Source organism: Arachis hypogaea, chromosome 6 (genome assembly GCF_003086295.3).
Source record: "Arachis hypogaea cultivar Tifrunner chromosome 6, arahy.Tifrunner.gnm2.J5K5, whole genome shotgun sequence".
In the NCBI taxonomy this organism is placed as follows: domain Eukaryota; kingdom Viridiplantae; phylum Streptophyta; class Magnoliopsida; order Fabales; family Fabaceae; genus Arachis; species Arachis hypogaea.
Window position 1 is genome coordinate 80,091,488 of NC_092041.1, and position 13,216 is coordinate 80,104,703.

Below are 13,216 nucleotides of genomic sequence, written 5' to 3' on the forward strand. Positions count from 1 at the left end.
TTCTGTATTGCTTGGGAGAGTACTAGGAGGGAGTTCAGTAATTTTCTTGCTCAGCTGACCCACTTGTCCTTCCAAATTCCTAATGGAGGACCTAGTTTCAGTCATGAAACTTTGAGTGGTTTTGATTAGATCAGAGACCATGGTTGCTAAGTCAGAGGTATTCTGCTTAGAACTCTCTGTCTGTTGCTGAGAAGATGATGGAAAAGGCTTGCTATTGCTAAACCTGTTTCTTCCACCATTATTGTTATTGAAACCTTGTTGAGGTCTCTGTTGATCCTTCCATGAAAGATTTGGATGATTCCTCCATGAAGGATTGTAGGTGTTTCCATAGGGTTCTCCCATGTAATTCACCTCTTCTATTGAAGGGTTCTCAGGATCATAGGCTTCTTCCTCAGATGAAGCTTCCTTAGTACTGCTTGGTGCATTTTGCATTCCAGACAGACTTTGAGAAATCATATTGACTTGTTGAGTCAATATTTTGTTCTGAGCCAATATGGCATTTAGAGTATCCATCTCAAGAACTCCTTTCTTCTGACTAGTCCCATTGTTCACAGGATTTCTTTCAGAAGTGTACATGAATTGGTTATTTGCAACCATTTCAATCAGTTCTTGAGCTTCAGTAGGCGTCTTCTTCAGATGAAGAGATCCTCCAGAAGAGCTATCCAAAGACATCTTGGACAGTTCAGAGAGACCATCATAGAAAATACCTATGATGCTCTATTCAGAAAGCATATCAGTGGGACACTTTCTGATCAATTGTTTGTATCTTTCCCAAGCTTCATAGAGGGATTCTCCTTCCTTCTGTCTGAAGGTTTGGACTTCCACTCTAAGCTTACTCAATTTTTGAGGTGGAAAGAACTTTGCCAAGAAGGCATTGACTAGCTTTTCCCAAGAGTTCAGGCTTTCTTTAGGTTGAGAATCCAACCATGTTCTAGCTCTGTCTCTTACAGCAAAAGGGAATAGCATAAGTCTGTAGACCTCAGGGTCAACCCCATTAGTCTTAACAGTGTCACAGATTTGCAAGAATTCAGCTAAAAACTGATGAGGATCTTCCAATGGAAGTCCATGGAACTTGCAATTCTGTTGCATTAGAGAAACTAATTGAGGCTTAAGCTCAAAGTTGTTTGCTCCAATGGCAGGGATAGAGATGCTTCTCCCATAGAAGTCGGGAGTAGGTGCAGTAAAGTCACCCAGCACCTTCCTTGCATTGTTGGCATTGTTGTTGTTTTCGGCTGCCATGAGTTCTTCTTCCTTGAAGAATTCGTTCAGGTTCTCTAAAGAGAGTTATGCTTTGGCTTCTCTTAGCTTTCTCTTCAAGGTCCTTTCAGGTTCAGGATCAGCCTCAACAAGAATGCCTTTGTCTTTGCTCCTGCTCATAAGAAAGAGAAGGGAACAAGAAAATGTGGAATCCTCTATGTCACAGTATAGAGATTCCTTTAGGTGTCAGAGGAAAAGAAGAGTAGAAGACAGAAGTGGAAAATTCGAACTTAACAAAGGAGATGGAGTTCGAATTTTGCATTAAGGGATAGTGTTAGTCCATAAATAGAAGGATGTGAGAAGGAGGGAAGTAATTTTCAAAAATTAAGTGAAAAATTTTGAAAACATTTTTGAAAAACATTACTTAATTTTCGAAAATGAAAATGGAAAAGAAATCAAGTGATTTTTGAAAAAGATTTTGAAATTAGAAATTAAAAAGATTTGATTGAAAACTATTTTGAAAAAGATGTGGTTAAGAAGATATGATTGATTTTAAAAAAAATGTGATTGAGAAGATATGATTTGAAAAACATTTTAAAAAAAGATTTGATTTTGAAAATTAAAAACTTGACTAACAAGAAAAGATATGATTCAAACATTAAACCTTTCTCAACAGAAAAGGTAACATACTTGAAATGTTGAATCAAATCATTAATTGATAGTAAGTATCTTTAAAAATAGAAAGAAATTGATTTTGAAAAAGATTTGATTGGAAAATTGATTTGAAAAAGATTTGATTTTGAAAAGATTTTGAAAACTAAAAAAAAAATTGATTTGAAAACAAAATCTTCCCTACTAGCCATCCTGGCGTTAAACGCCCAGAATGGTATACATTCTGGCGTTTAACGCCCAAAATGCTACCCTTTTGGGCGTTAAACGCCCAACCAGGTACCCTGGCTGGCGTTTAAACGCCAGTCTGTCCTTCTTCACTGGGCGTTTTGAACGCCCAGCTTTTTCTGTGCAATTCCTCTGCTGTATGTTCTGAATCTTCAATTCTCTGTATTATTGACTTGAAAAGACACCAATTAAAAATATTTTTGGATTTTTAATAATAAGGACAAACCAAAATGCAACAAGAATCAAATAACAATGCATGCAAGACACCAAACTTAGCAGTTTGTATACTACTGACACTAACAAAATGAAAATGCATATGAGACACACAAAACAATCAAGTCAATTGAATTCAAAGATCAGAGCAAGTAAATCATCAAGAACATCTTGAAGATCACTAAGATACATGAATGAATACATGCAATTGACACCAAACTTATGATGAGACACTAGACTCAAACAAGAAATATTTTTGGATTTTATGATTTTTTTTAACTTTTTTTTTTGTGTTTTTCGAAAATCAAGTGGAAAAAGGTATCAAAATTCTTAATGAGAATTCCAGGAATCAGTGCAATGCTAGTCTAAGACTCCGGTCCAGGAATTAGACATGGCTTCACAGCCAGCCAAGCTTTCAGAGAAAGCTTCGGTCCAAAACACTAGACATGGCCAGAGGCCAGCCAAGCCTTAGCAGATCACTGCTCCAAAAGCAAGATTTGATAAAAATCAACAAGCTCTTGTGGTGATAAGTTGAAACCTCGGTCCAATGAGATTAGACATGGCTTCTCAGCCAGCCAGATTTCAATAAATCATCATGAAACTCTAGAATTCATCTTCAAGAATTTCGAAAAAAATAAATACCTAATCTAAGCAACAAGATGAACTGTCAGTTGTCCAAACTTGAACAATCCCCGGCAATAACGCCAAAAACTTGGTGTTGTTGCCGGATCTTGGCACTGATGTTACCAAAAGCTTGCTCAAAACTTGAACAATCCCCGGCAACGGCGCCAAAAACTTGGTGCGCGAAATTGTGAACAATACTTTTCACAACTCTCATAATCCCCGGTCATGAACCCCAAAAACTTTGTGGCTCAATACCATGGCATTACACAACTTCGCACAACTAACCAGCAAGTGCACTGGGTCGTCCAAGTAATAAACCTTACGCGAGTAAGGGTCGATCCCACGGAGATTGTTAGTATTGAAGCAAGCTATGGTCATCTTGTAAATCTTAGTCAGGCAAACTCAATTGGATATGGTGATGAACGAAAATAACACAAAGGTAAAGATAGAGATACTTATGTAATTCATTGGTAGGAACTTCAGATAAGCGCATGAAGATGCCTTCCCTTCCGTCTCTCTGCTTTCCTACTGTCTTCATCCAATCCTTCTTACTTCCTTCCATGGCAAGCTTAAGCAAGAGTTTCACCGTTGTCAGTGGCTACCTCCCATCCTCTTAGTGAAAGCGATTGCATATGCTCTGTCACAGCATAGCGGAATTCATCTGTCGGTTCTCAATCAGGCCGGAATAGAATCCAGTGATTCTTTTGCGTCTGTCACTAACGCCCCGCCCTCAGGAGTTTGAAGCACGTCACAGTCATTCAGTCATTGAATCCTACTCAGAATACCACAGACAAGGTCAGACCTTCCGGATTCTCTTGAATGCCGCCATCAGTTCTCGCCTATACCACGAAGACTCTGATCTCACGGAATGGTTGGCTCGTTTATCAGACGAGCACTCGGTTGTCAGGCGATCAACCATGCATCGTGCAATCAGGAATCCAAGAGATATTCACTAGAGCCTTGATCGCTTGTAGAACAAGAATGGTTGTCAGTCACCTTGTTCATGGGTGAGAATGATGATGAGTGTCACGGATTATCACATTCATCAAGTTGAAGAACAAGTGATATCTTAGAACAAGAACAAGCGGAATTGAATGGAAGAACAATAGTAATTGCATTAATACTCGAGGTACAGCAGAGCTCCACACCTTAATCTATGGTGTGTAGAAACTCCACCGTTGAAAATACATAAGCATGAGGTCTAGGCATGGCCGAATGGCCAGCCTCCCAATGATCTAAGAACTAAAATGTCCAAAGATGATCTAGAGATCTAAAGTGATCAAAAGATTTCTAATACAATAGTCAAAGGTCCTACTTATAGAAAACTAGTAGCCTAAGGTGTACAGAAATGAGTAAATGACATAAAAATCCTCTTCCGGGCCCACTTGGTGTGTGCTTGGGCTGAGCAATGAAGCATTTTTCGTGCAGAGACTCTTCTTGGAGTTAAACGCCAGCTTTAGTGCCAGTTTGGGCGTTTAACTCCCATTTGGGTGCCAGTTCCAGCGTTTAACGCTGGGATTTCTGAGGGTGACTTTGAACGCCGATTTGGGCCATCAAATCTTGGGCAAAGTATAGACTATCATATATTGCTGGAAAGCCCAGGATGTCTACTTTCCAACGCCGTTGAAAGCGCGCCAATTGGGCTTCTGTAGCTCCAGAAAATCCACTTCGAGTGCAGGGAGGTCAGAATCCAACAGCATCTGCAGTCCTTTTTGGTCTCTGAATCAAATTTTTGCTCAGGTCCCTCAATTTCAGCCAGAAAATACCTGAAATCACAGAAAAACACACAAACTCATAGTAAAGTCCAGAAAAGTGAATTTTAACTAAAAACTAATAAAACTATACTAAAAACTAACTAGATCATACTAAAAACATACTAAAAACAATGCCAAAAAGTATACAAATTATCCGCTCATCAGCGCCCATATGTGCCATCTTCACGCTATTTTTCGTAATGAAATCTAGGTGCTGAAGAAGGGACACATCATCCATAGAAAGCCCACCATAAGGGGCAATCTGTTGGTCGACAAACTCAATAGCATCAAAATCTGGGGCACCCAGGTTAAAGGGCTCAGATGTTTTCAACTTTTTCAAAGGAGGAGCACCAGAAGCAGTAGCGGAAGATTGTGGGGGATCTGCCAGACGAACCCGAGGAGTAGGGATCACCCTCCTCGGGCTAGGGGAACTCGACACGGGCGGCTTCATGATGGTTTGGGAGGACCCCTCCCCAGCCGCCTTGACCGAGATGTTTTGTGCAGCGGCTGCCTTCCTGGCCTTTTTGAAAGCCTTCATGGAGACGTTGTTCTTCGACATTTCTGAAATCCAGAAAAAGACAGAATCAACAAACAAAAGTCAAGGATTACAGGGGTCAAATAGAATAAAATGAAAACATGTCAATCAATACCCAACACTTTTCGGACCAAAGAGAGGTCCCCCAGAAATTTCTTAGTATCCAGATGTGGAGGCTCCCCCCAAATATCCTCTAATACGCTCACAAAGGCCTGTTCGACCCCCTCCAACATCTCCCAAGTATACCAAGACACTATGACATTCTTTTGCCACTCAAGAGGAAAAGCAGGTTCATCATTTTCATCAAGAAAAAAGTGGCGAACCCCCTCGACAGCTCGTACTTTAAAGAAATAGTTTTTAAAATCCTTAAAGGACTCATCATACATGGCAAAGACCTTGTGCCCTTGGGCAGATCTAAAGGAAACCCAAGAAGCTTTCTTTTTTGAAGAGGCCCCAGGCTTGGCCGAAACAAACAAATAGAGGAAAAGAGTTAGAGAAGGCTTGATGCCTAACTCTTGACACAGCAGCTGAAAAATTTTTATAAAATCCCACGAATTGGGATGAAGCTGAGATGGAGCAATGTTACAAGACCACAACAGGTTGGTCTCAAAAGCAAAAAAAGGAAAAGTTATGTCCAACAGACTAAAGAAGTTATTCATAAGCATAAAAGTAGGGATGCTCCCTCTCAACAGAAGTAGGAAAATAAACTCTCTCATTGGAATCAGGCGCTACCAGCTCGTAATTCCCTTCCTGGGCACCACTACCACAGACCCTATGGTGTTTTCGCAGCTCTCTACAGAAGTCGGAATCCACCACTGAAAGACATAGAAGAACCATGGAATCTACCCAATCGGCCATGCCCTCAGGGACTCGGGAAGACGTCTCAACAATATTCTTGCGAGAAGCCATAAGACCAACTAGTCCTACAATAAAGAAAAGAATATCGAATTACTAAAACACATCTTGGACAGCAGCAAAACAACTCGACCACACAACCCAGTACATTACAAGCAACAAAAGGAGTCCCCAGGACTTACGTTGAAAATCCTGGGGCACCATTTGGGGGCAAGCCACAATACAAGAACCCAAGGAGATTTACAAGATTCACACCCAGCAACAATGTTCCCCTTTCAAACCAGAAATAACAACCAAAGCAGAAATCATCAAAGAAAACATCGTCTTCACCAAAAGAGAAACTACCAACAGAACCTAAAACCACTAAAGGAACAACCTTTTTCAAGCAGCGGCAACATGCAAAACCCTAGAGACACTAAACGGAAGGGTGAAAAGAGGACCAGAACATGTACATCACAACGGCAGTCAAGCATGGCAATACGAAAAGATTCAGGCTTTCCAACAAAGATACAGGCAAAATCGAAACTTTATTGAAGAATCACATTCCAAAACAAATAAAGAAGCAGGGAAAAGAACCAACCTGAAGAAAAGAGAAAGCGTTGAAGAAGATGATCGCACTCCAAAAATAAACACCAAATGATCGCCAAGAAAATGTCGCAGAAATGAGAAAATCACAAAACAAGAAAAGAGAGAAAGAAGGTTACGAAGAAAAGAAACCATTTTTTAGATATGAAGTTCAAAAACAAAGAGACCCAGAGAAAACGGAGCATCAAAAACCAATTAATGTGGCATTAAAAAACCTCACACGTTCCCAATGCCAGGACGTTAATCCAAAGCGCGCATTTTCAAAAGGAAGCGAAACATTCTGCATTCAAAAAAGGAACACCTACAAGGGCAAAATCGACAAAATGCTCGAGTTCGGCTTCACCTGAAGGTTCGAAGTCCTAAAAACTAAGACTCTACCTCCAAATAAAGACCGAGCTCGAGCAGGGGCACTGTTCATACCCTGGGTGGAGCTCTCCGACCCGAGATATTCTACAAACAAAATGACCGACCTCTTTAAGGTCAGGAGGACCCGACCTCTTCTCAAAGAGGTCAGCCAAATCACAGGAAGGCTCAATAGAGGGCCCAAACGGAGGAACACGCTCCAAATCCTAAGGCAGCCCAAGCCTACAGAGAGAAGGACGGTTCCCTTAAAGATAAGATGACCTCAATTAAAGATAAGATAAAGATAAGATAAGATAATTAACTTATCTTATCTAAGAAGGTCACTCTATGCTATTATAAATATACTGGAACACCTAGGTATAACTCATACTCTGATTCTACTCAATACCTGCTTAATACCCTTGCTAACTTAAGCATCGGAGTCCCTTGCAGGTACCCCCACCCTCCGAGAACGAAGGATCAGCACCACCACCGTGTCCAACAAGTCGGACACAGCGGCTCCAGCCACCGTCAACAGGTCAGATACAACAGCTCCGACCAAGTACCGAAGATCTCGTCTAAGATTGACCTACAGTTTCAAGTAACCCTCAGAACAGAAACCATGATCAAAGTATGAACCCAAATCCAAAGAACTGGCTTGCTTTGGGGGAAATACATAGATTTCAGTCCGAAAAAATGTAAGGTTGGCATTCCACTTGCCAATGATGCAAGAAAATGCACGCCCCTACACTAGAAGGGTCAACTTTGATCAAAGGTTAGACCAAGTCCTCAGAGACATATGTGTGGAAGGAGCTCAATAGAAAAGAGACTCAAGAGGCAATTCGGTTCAATTGAGAAAACCGGACCTTAGGCCTGTGGCTAGGGGATGGTTGGAGTTCATCCAACGCTCCATAATTCCTACTAGCAACCGATCTGAAATGACTGTAGATCGGGTCATCATGATCATGATTGGGGAGGAAGTGGAAGTTCATGAGATTATACCTCTAGAACTCTACAAGGTGGTTGACAAATCCTCCACTTTGGCAAGGTTAACCTTTCCTCATCTCATTTGTCACCTATGCAATTTGGCTGGGATTGACATAGACAGAAACATCCTCATTGAAGAGGACAAGCCCATCACCAAGAAAATGATGGAGCAAACAAGAGAGCTCACTCATGGACCTAAACAACAGCATGAGGAGGATCCTCATCAAGAAATCCCTGAGATGCCTCAAGGGATGCAATTTCCTCCATACAACTATTGGGAACAACTCAACACCTCCTTGGAAGGCTTGAGTTACAACATGGACCAACTAAGGGTGGAGCACCAAGAGCACTCCATCATTCTCGATGAGATTAGAGAAGATCAAAGAGCTATGAGGGAGGAGCAACAAAGGCAAGGAAGAGACATAGAGGAGCTTAGGCGTTCCATTGGTTCTTCAAGAGGAAGACGCCACCCACACTAAGGTGGACTCATTCCTAAATCTCCTTGTCTATTTATTTTCTGTTTTTAATTTTTGAGCTTCATGTTTGTCTATGTTTGTGTCTTCATTACATGATCATTAGTGTCTAATGTCTATGTTTTAAAGCTATGAATAATTCCATGAATCCTTCACCTCTCTTAAATGAAAAATGTGCTTAATTACAAAAGAACAAGAAGTACTTGGATTTCAAATTTTATCTTGAAATTAGTTTAATTATTTTGATGTGGTGGCAACACTTTTTATTTTCTGAATGAATGCTTGAACATTGCATATATTTGATAGTGAAGTTTATGAATGTTAAAATTGTTGGCTCTTGAAAGAATGATGAACAAAGAGAAATATTATTGATAATCTGAAAAATCATAAAATTGACTCTTGAAGCAAGAAAAAGTAAAAAAAAAGTAGCAAAAAAAAAAGAAGTGGCAAAAATTAAAAGAAAAAGAAAAAGCAAGCAGAAAAAGTCAATAGCCCTTAAAACCAAAAGGCAAGGGTAAAAAGGATCCAAGGCTTTGAGCATTAATGGATAGGAGGGCCCAAGGAAATAAAATCCAGGCCTAAGCGGCTAAATCAAGTTGTCCCTAACCATGTACTTGTGTCATGAAGGTCCAAGTAAAAAGCTTGAGATTGAGTGATTAAAGTCATGATCCAAAGCAAAAGAGTGTGCTTAAGAACTCTAGACACCTCTAACTGGGGACTTTAGCAAAGCTGAGTCACAATTTGAAAAGGTTCACCCAGTTATGTGTCTGTGGCATTTATGTATCCGGTGGTAATACTGGAAAACAAAGTGCTTAGGGCCACGGCCAAGACTCATAAAGTAGCTGTGTTCAAGAATTAACATACTAAACTAGGAGAATCAATAACATTATCTAAATTCTAAGTTCCTATAGTTGCCAATCATTCTGAATTTCAAAGGATAAAGTGAGATGTCAAAACTGTTCAGAAGCAAAAAGCTACTAGCCCCACTCATCTAATTGGGACTAAGTTTCATTGATTTTGTGAGATTCATTGTATATTCTCTTCTTTTTATCCTATTTTGTTTTCAGTTGCTAGGGGACAAGCAATAATTTAAGTTTGGTATTATGATGAGCGGATAATTTATACGTTTTTTGGCATTGTTTTCAGGTAGTTTTTAGTATGATTTAGCTACTTTTTAGTATATTTTTATTAGTTTTTAAGCAAATTCACATTTCTGGACTTTACTATGAGTTTGTGTGTTTTTTTGTGATTTCAGGTATTTTCTGGCTAAAATTGAGGGACTTGAGCAAAAATCTGATTCAGAGGCTGACAAAGGACTGCTGATGTTGTTGGATTCTGACATCCCTGTACTCGAAATAAAATTTTTGGAGCTACAAGAGTTCAAATGCCGTGCTCTCAATCGCGTTGGAAAGTAGACATCCAGGACTTTCCAGCAATATATAATAGTCCATACTTTGCCCGAGTTTAGATAATGCAAACTGGCATTTAACACCAGCTTTCTGCCCTATTCTGGCATTGAACGCCAGAAACAAGTTACAAACTAGCGTTTAACTCCAAGGAAGACCTCTACACGTGAAAGCTTCAATGCTCAGCTCAAGCACACACCAAGTGGCCCAAGAAGTAGATTTTCTGCATCATTTACTCCTTTCTATAACCCTAGTAACTAGTTTAGTATAAATAGAACGTTTACTATTGTACTAGGGGTCTTTTTTTCCCTATTTTCAAATTCATATGCCATTTGGGGAGGCTGGTCATTCAGCCATGCCTAGACCTTGTTCTTATGTATTTTCAACGGTGGAGTTTCTACACACCATAGATTAAGGTGTGGAGCTCTGCTGTTCCTTGAGTATTAATGCAAAGTACTATTGTTCTTCTATTCAATTCATTCTTATTCTTATTCTAAGATATTCATTCGCACACAAGAACATGATGAATGTGATGATTATGTGACACTCATCACCATTCTCACTTATAAACGCGTGATTGACAACCACTTCCGTTCTACATGAAGACAAGCTTGAATGTATATCTCTTGGGTTTTTAATCAACGATTCAGATCGACTCCCCTCTGACAATGGGGCATCTAAATCTGAGATTGGAACCTCTGTGGTATAGGCTAGAATCCATTGGCAGCATTCCTGAGATCCGGAAAGTCTAAACCTTGTCTGTGGTATTCCGAGTAGGATCTGGGATGGGATGACTGTGACGAGCTTCAAACTCGCGACTGTAGGACGTGGTGACAGACGCAAAAGGATAGTAAATCCTATTCCTATGCGATCGAGAACCAACAGTTGATTAGCCATACGATATCTGTGCATGGTATTTTTCATCCGAGACGAGCAATCAAACAGTTGATTAGCCGTACAGAAATCGTAGAGGACCATTTTCACTGAGAGGACAGGAAGTAGCCATTGATAACGGTGACACCCAATATACAGCTTGCCGTAGAAAGGAGTATGAAGAATTGGATGCAGGCAGTAGGAAAGCAGAGATTCAAGAGGAATAAAGTATCTCCATACAGTTGTCTAAAATTCCCACCAATGATTTACATAAGTATCTCTATCTTTATTTTCTATTTATTTATCTTTTAATTATTAAAACTCCATAACCATTTGAATCCGCCAGACTAAGATTTACAAGGTGACCATAGCTTGCTTTAAGCTGACAATCTCCGTGGGATCGACCCTTACTCACGTAAGATTTATTACTTGGACGACCCAGTGCACTTGTTGGTTAGTTGTGCGAAGTTGTGAAAAAGAGTGATATTACAATTGTGTGTACCAAGTTGTTGGCGCCGTTGAAGATCAAAATTTCGTGCACCAAGCGACGACAGACGAATTCTTTGATGGCGGACGATGCTCTCTAGCTCTCTCAGGCTCTTATGTCGGAGGAGGAAGAATGAAAGTGAGTTGTGGGTGAGTGACTGAGTGGGTGCTACATGTAAAGGGGAAAAAAGTTAGGTATTTGGACTGATGGGCTCTTTTTTACTAAGTTATAGGGAAAAATAGTAAAAATAAGCACTACTGAACACCTTCCTCAGTTCGGTTCGATTCAGTTTCAGCCAAGTTAACTGAAAACCAAATCGAATCGATCGATTTAGTTTGAAAAAAAACCAAAAAATTGGTTTTTTTGGTTTTTCATTCGATTGTTGTAAATTTTAGTTCTGTTTTGCGATAATTTTCAGTCTGGTTCGATAACTTACACCCTTAGGGAATGGTAATAGGTTAAGGCTGAATCTGGGCAAGCGACCTCAATAGATCTAAGCGGGAATGACATGTAGCCAGTGTGGAAGGGACCATGGTGATAGGCCTTTCTACTTCGGAGCAAATGCGTGTTAGTTCTTTGGTATGCTTGGCCACCTATCACGAAACTATAGAAAGAAGTTTATTCAAGAGCCAGTTAGGATCCAACAGTAAGGATGATTATTTGCTATGACTGCTAATGATGCTGTGTATTCGGACTCCTTGATCCAAGGTCAGTGTTATATCAAGACACACTTCTTAACTGTATTGTGCCATTCAGGTGTGTCACATTCCTTTATTTCTTTAACTGTTGCACGTGAGTCGGGATTAAAATTCTATGAGTATGAATTTTGATTTGATTTGTTTGCCTTTACATGGTCTAGACATTATTTTAGGATTAGACTAGTTATCCAAAAACCATATTTTTTCTTGATTGTTTTGAGAAAACTATTATTATTCTATCTAAAAAGGTACCTACTAGACCAGTGTTATCCCATGCTTTCTATTTAAATTTTGTAAAAGTTACCTATAATGGGAGTGGGTGTGAGGGGTACGTTTTGCTAACGGCTAGCTCAAACAGCAACGGACAAAGTTTGGAACAGATCTGAATGGTGAAGGAATTTTTCGATGTTTTTCTTGAAGACATACCAGAGTTTCTTCCTCAGCGAGAGATAGAGTTTGGCATTCACTTAATACTTAGAGCTGGACTGAACTCGATAGAACTTTATTAAATGTCACCATTAGAACTAGTAGAACTGAAGAAGTAGTTAGATAAGCTACCTAGGAAGAATTTTATTCGTTCAAAATTGTCACCTTGGGGAGCTCCAATACTGTTGGTAAAGAAGAAAGATGGAGGAATAGCAGTAGATCCTTCAAAGATTGAAGCAGTATTTCCGTGGAAGCAACCTACGATGGTTACTAAAGTTTGGAGTTTTCTGGGACTGGCTGGATACTACCGAAGGTTTATCAAAGAATTTTCGCAGATAGCTTTGCCTTTGACACGGCTTAATTATAAGGAAGTTTCATTCGAGTGGACAGAGGAATGTGAGAAGAGTTTAAGTATTTCTTGGATGATGATGAAGGAAGAGGAGTTGATTTTGGCTTTTGATAATCTGAAGTTAAGGATAAAGGAGACGTCAGAAAGAGTGGTTATAGCCCAGTTGTACTTGACATCGGATTTCAAGATAGCTATTCAAAAAGCATAAAGCTCAAGATACATAAATGTCAACGCATTTCCTTCATATCCGATTTGATTATGCATTGGAGAAACTTGCCCGATTGTATACTCAAGAGATAGTACGACTGCATGGAGTACCTTCATCAATTATTTCTGGTCGGGATCCATGGTTTATGCCTAAGTTATGGGGAGCTTTTAAGAAGGCATTTAGAACCAAATTGTACATGAGTACGGCATACCACCCTCAAATAGATGGATAGTCAGAGCGAACAATCCAAACTTGAAAGATATATTGAGATCTTGCGTGATGGATCATCAAGGGAACTAGGACAAGT

General features: G+C 39.8%; 1 non-coding gene across 1 annotated transcript; it reads left to right on the forward strand.

Moving 5' to 3' along the window:
* The first annotated feature begins 726 nt into the window (after nt 1–726).
* On the forward strand, nt 727–834 carry LOC112700577 (small nucleolar RNA R71). Its single transcript, XR_003153483.1, has one exon. It is a non-coding gene; the product is annotated as a small nucleolar RNA R71 (small nucleolar RNA).
* Nucleotides 835–13,216: the final 12,382 nt, after the last annotated feature.